Source organism: Panicum virgatum, chromosome 1K (genome assembly GCF_016808335.1).
Source record: "Panicum virgatum strain AP13 chromosome 1K, P.virgatum_v5, whole genome shotgun sequence".
NCBI lineage: Eukaryota > Viridiplantae > Streptophyta > Magnoliopsida > Poales > Poaceae > Panicum > Panicum virgatum.
Genome location: NC_053136.1, coordinates 52,266,940 through 52,275,306, shown reverse-complemented (window position 1 = coordinate 52,275,306; position 8,367 = coordinate 52,266,940).

The window sequence follows — 8,367 nt, the reverse complement described above, 5'->3', positions numbered from 1 at the left end:
TCTAGCGTACCTAAATGAGATGCAACAATGCAGATGTCTGAATGCATGGACAATGCATCGAAAAGGGCAAGCAAGATATGCACAAGGTCGCTATTCATGGGCATGAACATCTAAAGAAGTGAATGTTAATTAAACATCACGCAAGTCTACCGTAGAGATAGCAAGTACAGCAAGCATGGTACACAACTAGCAGTCGATATAAATAAAGTATTTCGCTTCCAAAAAGCATTACATAAACTTATTTTGGAAAAGCTAAGACACAGCGTAAAGCAGGAAGGTTAGACTAGAACTTCATTAACTAGCAAGCAAGTATGAGCAAGAGAACACACTAAGGTTTTCATTTAGCTTAACCAGCCAACATAAGCAAGATGGAAATAACTAGGGACTTCTATTCAACAGAGTTAACACGCAACAAAACATTTCCTAGTAACCGCATACAAGGAAAACTAACACTAGGAACCAAACAAAAAGTAAAAACTTAATTGCAATCATAAACTGGTAACCAAATTTTACCAGCATGATAAGCTACTAAGAAGAAGTGTAAAAACAATTAACCAACATTTATTGATAACATAAAGCATTTATTTTATCCTCAACAACACAAACTGAACCAAAAATAGATTTACACACATGTGGATAGCTTTTGGACATGAAATTTTTACAGTGAACTAGACATGTAAAGAGTAAGCTACTGCAAAAATTTTATAATTTTTGAACATCCAGAACTGCAGATATTAAATAAACAATCTAAAACAAGCATTACTCATGATTAAATCAATATATCAAGAAAACATTAAACAAATAGCAGGTTAAATATTTTTCCTAAGTTCTACATTCCAAAACAAAACTAACCCAAGTAGTTTTATATTTTTCTCAAGCCCCTAACTCCACTTAGGCATTTAACAATATACAAAAGCATTTATCTAACATAAATAAAACTGTACATAAACATTTGTAAAACAACACATTTCATGATTCTATCTTATAGAGCATAAAAATATGAATCTAACAAAATTAGTTTTGCATTTTTAGCATTTTCCTACTATTTTCTACGGATTTTCAAAGTTTCAAGCAATTTGGTCCATGAAAAACTATTCATATGAGTCATAGACTTCGCAGAAAACCCCCTGGACTTTATTCAATTGCTGCATGAGGTCCTTGGTCGCATACAGAGCAGGAAACGACTTAGGGAACGGCGATTCCGGCGATGGAGGTGCTCACCGGCGGCGATGGAGGGGTGCATGAGCACGAGGAGGTCGAGAGCTACCCATTGGTGGGTTCGGACGGGATTAGGGGGCAGCCGGAGAGGGCTCTCCACGGAAGCAGGGGCGCGACGGTGGTATTGAGCGGCGGCGGCGGCCGTCCGGCGATGGAGGGCGAGCGGGTTCGGGCCGGGAAGCTTCAGCGCGACAAGGAGAACCCGTTCAGGGGCTCAGCTTGGGCGGGGGACGGCCGGAGGTGGGGGCGCTGCGTGTAGGGCCGAAGGCGGGCGTGGCGGGCGGCGGTGCTGCGCAGGCGCAGGCAAGCGGGGTCGGCCGGCGGCGAGGCAAGTAGCGTTGCGGCCAGGCACCGCTGCGGTGCCCCGTGGCGCGGCGCAGGGGAGTGCGGAGGCAGCTTGCGGCAACGCTCGCGAGAGGAATCAAGGAACGGCGCCCAGAGATGGTCGGAATCGAGGACCGTGAGTGCTCGGCTCGGCTTGGTGCGATGAGGAAGAAAGGAGGGGAAAGCAACCAGGGCACTCGGGAGAGGATAAGGCGCTGATGAAGGATAAGGACGTGCTCGCTGTGGTGAACGAGGATCGCCGACGCTGGCACGGATGTGCGGCATGGGCGCCGGGAGCAGGGAACATAGGGAGAAAATGATTCAACGAAACTTAGCTCGATTTTGACTGTCCAAAACTCAAAACTTCATATAGTAACTCGAAAAATTTCAAGAATAAAAGTTGTTCAAAATTTGATTTCCTCCAACTTTTGTTTTTGGCAAAACTTCATTTGAAGATCAAATCATGGTTTAAAATTTGAAATGTTAAAACCAAAGCATTAATGTTCTATTCAAAGCAAAATTAAAAGTTTTCTTCAAATTTTGTGCTGAAACTAAAAAAACCATAAACACGAAAGTTTTTATCACTCCAAACTCTACAAGTTTGTTTTTAGGCAAAAGTTTATTTGAGCAAGAATTTAAAAATTATTTTTAAAACATGTTTCATTGGATTTGAAAAATAGTCATCATTTCATGTGTTAACAAGCTAGTAAAAATGTAATTAAAAAAATATTTTATGCATGCATAGTTAGTGTTAATGATGATACCAAACACATGATTAACCTTAACTACAGGTGATTAACACCTGGGGTGTTACAATATTGGTCAATTTATTATACAATGTGGTGAAGCTAGCACTAATGACATTTACAAATTGAGGTTATTTCCTTTATCTCTATCGGGTGCTGCATTTACTTGGTTTATTTCATTGCCACCCAATTCAGTTTCACTTTTGCTGATTTAGAGCAGAAATTCCATGATTATTTTTTTACTGGTGAAACTGAATTGAGATTGTCACATCTTTCATCGGTTAAACAAAAAATACATGAAGGTGTTTCTGAGTATATTAGAAGATTTAGAGATAAAAGACAGCGATGTTATAGTTTTACAATTTCTAATAGAGATTTGGCTGATCTAGCTTTTGCTGGTTTACTAGATTTTCATAAAGCAAAGCTAGAGGGACAAGAGTTCCTAGATGTTAGTCAAGTCCTACAAAAGGCTCTGGCTAATGAAAGCCGAGCTAAAGAAGCTAGAGACTCTCAAAAGTCCAATAAAAAACCTAATCGTCCTGTTTATGTGCTTTGGGTGTGATTCCAATTGTTCGGACGATGAGGGTAAAAATGTATATGCTGCTGAATTTGTTTGGCCCCCCAATGATAAACCTTGCATTTGTGGTTCTCTCAAGCCGGTTCACAAATAACGCCAAGAAAGATTTACTTTTGATGTATCCAAATGTGAGAGAATATTTGATGAATTATATAAGAATGGATACATCAAGATGTCGCATGTCATACCGCCGCTTGAAGAATTAAAGTGGCGAGCTTATTGCAAATTTCATAATACTTTCTCTCATGCGACTAATGATTGCAATGTGCTTCGAAGGCAAATTCAATCGGGCGTTAATGAAGGCCGAATAATTGTTCCACAAATGAAGGTGGATCAAAATTCTTTCCCTGCACATACACATATGCTTGAATTGAGTAATCCTAAAGTATTACTTCGGCCAAATCAAGCCGAATCAACAAGAGGGAAAAATATAATTATTGGTGAAGAGAGATCTGAGCCTTCAAGATCTCACTAGAAAGCTCCAGCGAAGGAGATCCCAGAAGATTGATTGAAGAATTCAACGCTGGGGGGGCAGAAGCAGAAAAAAGAAGCCAAGTCTGCGAATGACCGGTCTGACCGGTTTGGAAACCGGTCTAATCGGTCACTCTGGAAATTCTGGAAAGAATTCTAGAAACAAGAAAGAAAAAGAAAGGCCGAGTTTTAAAGAACTCTTGGCCAAATATGAGAAGAAATGAGTCGTCCAGAAGCAGAGGGGGCAGCCAGACAAAGTCAAGAATACAAAGCCATTATCGTCTCAAGAGCAATCGAGTTTGAGCCAAGGTAATTCATTTAATGGACCGATTGCTCCATGGTATTGCTGGTATTCTTATTATATGCCTTTGTATTATAGTAGGATGCATATGCAGTCATATTATATTCGTTATCCTCTTATATATCTAGGTTTTGCTTCACAAAGACCGATTAGTGATAATTTGGTCAAAAGGGACATTGATTGCAGCAAGGAGTGTGAGAAGAATATAAGACAAGATTCAAAATATCTACAGCCGAGGTGGTGTCCCTCAGGCTTGTCTCACACCCAAAAGAGAAGGCTGCAACGGATGCGCAAAAAGGAGTCCATGGAACAGCAAGCGGAGGTTATACCAACAAGATCAGCGACCATGAAGCAGGTATGGAGGCCTAAGCAAGTTGTTTCGTCATCAGCTTGAAGAAGAAGTAAGATATGGTCGATAAATTGTTATCGCCCTTAGCACAAAAAATTGCTGATGTATTCATCACTCTTAGAAAATTTTGGTCCAGAAGAGTGTTCTTTGGCACGCAAACTTTGCCAAAGAACAAGGGGGCATATGTTAACGACTAAAATTGGCAGCAACCTGTGCTGACCGGTCTGACCGGTGCGCTCAAGCGGTCTGACCGGTCGAAGCGTCTGTAGCCGGTCTGTCACGACCGACCGGTCTGACTGGTGTGTTTGACCGGTATGACCGGTATAAGTGGAATCCGAGTACAACTAGAGTTTTTAATAGATTTAGATTTTGTAATAGGATTTCTTGCGGGATAGGTCCACCCTACACTATAAATATAAAGAGTCACGGCCGATTAGGGTATCCAATTGCATCTCAAACACATTTTATTTTTTTACCTTTTTCGTCCAACCCTATGTGCGGTCTGACCGGATCTCGCGAAGGCGCTGCAAGGAGCGTCGCTGCGTGCTGCACGTTCGAGTGCGATCGTGTGTTGGCCCGAATCAACGTCAACAGTCACGTCTTACCAAAGTGTTGTAGAGGAGAAATTGCACAAGTGCAGGGACACTTTTCTGTGATAGAGGTGATTAGACGAAAAAAACCCTGCGCACACTAAGCACAACGCTCTTGCACGGCCCTACAATATGCCTTGCGCTATTGTCGCATGACCGCCGAATGTATTTTCCTTTCAAAGAGAAAGGTACGTGATCATAACATTGAACAAACATGAAAAATCATTTTGGTGAATTTCTACGTTAATAAGCGTCATATTATGAACACAGTACATCAAAGCTGAATTCCACGTCAGTATGAGTGTGAACAGGACCAGAGAACCGGTGCCCAAATTGGCTAGTATCCTACGCCTAATCCCCGGCTAGTAGCCAAATGGATTGGCCCGGCTCTATTTATCTCTGCCTGGTCCAATCACAATACCACCAGATGCCCGATGGCATCTTCATCCGGCTGCTACAGCCCGATACGCCGAGTAGTTTACTTTATCCCTTGAGCTTTTGGCATTACCCAAAGAGATCACACCTACTCTACACCTGCCTGGCTGTGGGTAGCTTCATCACCCACTGCAATGGCGTGGTAGATGGAAGCGGTAAAAGGAATCGTTTCTTTTGAGCCAACGGCCGCACCAGCCTAACCCGAGGCGAACAATGTCCGGGCCTGGCCACGCGGGTGCGCGCACGCCGGCCTCCCCGCCGTCCACGCGCCCTTTTGTACGGCGGACTAGTTTGAGTACCCGCGGTCAAAGCCGCAACAGTCCAGTTCCTCTGCCCGGGCGCAGCCTCTCTCCCCTCGTCGTGGTGGACTCGTACGGCCGGGCATCCTCGAGGCTAGGGAAGACCATTTCTTTTTGACAAGGAAACGAAGGCCATTTTAGACGTGTGTTGCCGTGCTGGGGATGTACAGTAGATCACCTCGCACCCCGGGTAGCCTTTTTTTTTCTTCTTTTTTTTGAAGCAACCGGGTAGCATTGTCAAGTTTGGATGATAGAAGAGGCGTGAATTCGTAAGAACATACAGGGCCCATTTAGTTCCCAAAAATTTTCATGCACTACAGTAGTTTGGAATGTTTGACTACTAATTAGGAGTATTAAATGTGGATAACTGACAAAAACTCATTCCACAACCTCCGGACAAAATCGCGAGACGAATCTAATTATATAATAATTAGACAATGTCGTGCTACAGTAATCAATCTCTAATGATGAATTAATTTGACTTAATAGATTCGCCTTGCGATTCCCCGTCCATCCGTATAATTATATTTACAATTAGATCATGTTTAGTCCTCCTAATTTTCGGATGAAAATTGCTACAGTAATTTTTCCAAAACTTTTTTGGACTAAACGCGCCCACAGTACTATCTTTTTTTTAAAAAAAAGAACATACAGCACGTAGTTGAGTACTATACTAACGCTCCAAGATTTGGAGCGCTCCCGTTCGCTCTGGGCCCACGTGGGGGCCGGGGGTACTGTTCATGTGGCCCGGAGGTACTGTTCATGGGCCCACGTGTGCTGTTTAAGTGGGGCCCGTGCGGACCCGGGTACTGTTCACGGGCCCGCGTGTGCTGTTTATGTGGGGCCGACGTGTGCTGTTTAAGTGGGGCCCGCATACTATTCAAAGTGGTGCCCGCGTATAAAATATATTTATTTTTTTATATAAAAAATAATATGATTTTGTATACTGCGTTTACATGTAGTAGCTCTACTGTTTGTATACTACAAAGTGGGAGCCACACCATTTGCGACCCATGCACATTTAATGTGCCCCATTTAATGGACTCACGGTACTATTAGGTGCCTCTATCATTTGAAAAAAACATCAATGATGATTTCGTATACAAAATATAAAATAAATTTAACTTTTCCTATATATATGAAAATAATAACTTTGTACACCACGTTCATCTACGATAGCTCTAATATTTTTTATAATTTGTTTCCCGTACATAAATTCAAAAAATAGGATCAATTATTCTTTCATCACTAATTTTATACGTTACTCTGTCAGCTATTTTTACTCACACCTAAAAGTCAACGGATTTCTAAAAAAAAGTTATACTGTGATTAGATGACCATTGTTATAGCATAAAATATCTAAATTTAATATTGGATTGAGTACAACAAAATATAAATTTATGTTTTATTATTCTTTTCAAATTAATATCTTTCAAATAGACGCGCATCGCGCGTCAACCGGCCTAGTTCTTCTGGTACCGCCAAAGAGGAGGATTCTGCAAAAAATGTCCTGTCACCGAGTTCCTTTGGGATCCCACATTTCCACTGTTGACGAAGTGGGAAGAGAAACGGGGAAGTCCTAGAGTGAACAGTGCGCACTCTAGTGGCAGTAGACTACATATAGGCTACCGCAAGTAGAAACACTAGGCCTCGGCAGGCTGAAAGGCTACGGGGGTCGTCCCGTCCGGCGCCCAGACCTTTGACGCCACGGGACGTCGGACGCAGTCATTACGGCCCGCGGCGCACGCGTACGCCGCCCCGGCCGCCCGGCCCGGCACCGACGACGGCGTCGAGCGGCGCACCCACTCCGTAGAAGAAGACGGCTGCCGAGCCGTCCAATCCCTGGCCGCCCGGCCCTCGATCGGGGCGCGGCCGTCGCGATGCGATCCGATCCCCTCGCTCGCCCAAGCGTACAACGTGGAGGACTGGGCGCCGCAGCCTCACGGGCAGAGCAGTGATCCAGCGCGGCAGCGGCGAGCCCGCGATTGGGCCGGCGGGGCGAGGGAGGGTGACCCGGCGGCCATCGCTCGCCTCGGACGCCCGGGGGCACTGGCGCACTGCTACTTGCGTCCTGTGCCCGGGGCGCCTTTTCTCCCACCCACCCAAGTCCCAGCAAAAGGAAGCGGTGGCTTTCGAGGAGACCAGGGAAGGGGCTCGGCGGGGCGGATTTCCTGCGCCACCGCCGAGCTACAGCCGCGGCTGTGCCTGCGCGGTGCGCGCCCGTGGATTTCTCTCTTTTTTGGCCTCTTATCTGGGTACAGCTATAGTATCTGTTCATGTACAACTCACACCAATCCTACACACGCACAACACACTCACACCACACGTACACAAACAAACCTACAACTACACTCAGATCAAATCGCGTCCTTCGTGAGATCACCGGATCCATCCAAGACTCCGTAGGCGACGGACGCGTCGCAATCTATTTATGGCTCCACGCGTAAGAGACAATATAATTTAATAGAAACTTACTGTTTTCGATGGGAAATCCGGGACGAGGAGCGCTCGAACCCGCGACCGGTGGCTTCCGCACCCGGACGCACCAACCGAGCTAAGACTCGGTCCCAATTTTTCTCTCCTTGGCAGCGCCAGCGCGGCGCGGAACCGTGTGCTCCAACCACGGCCGAGATTCGCATGTCCCTGTCGCGTTTTCCTGGGTTCATTCACTGCACCGCACCCGACCCGGGTGCTGGTGACCGGTGACCACCCAGCAACAGCAACGTGGGCGGGAAAGGCCATGCCGTCCGGAGCACAGCGGCGTCCAACGTTCGAGGGGTACGACGTGCGCGACCGGTCGACACGCAGAAACGATGATTAATCGGGAGAACTGCTCAAGAGCAGTTGTTTCCTCGTTTTCAAAAAAAAACAGTTGTTTCCTGATAACGATTAGATTTTTGCGTCTTTGGATGGAAATGGAACTATGACCCGGAAAAAAACAGTTGTTTCCTTTTCTTAGAATCATACAGTACAACGAACACATCCACAACACTTACGCACACTCACGCCCTATGAATATACGTACGCAAACTCTATCTCTATGAGTATCTCCGAAGA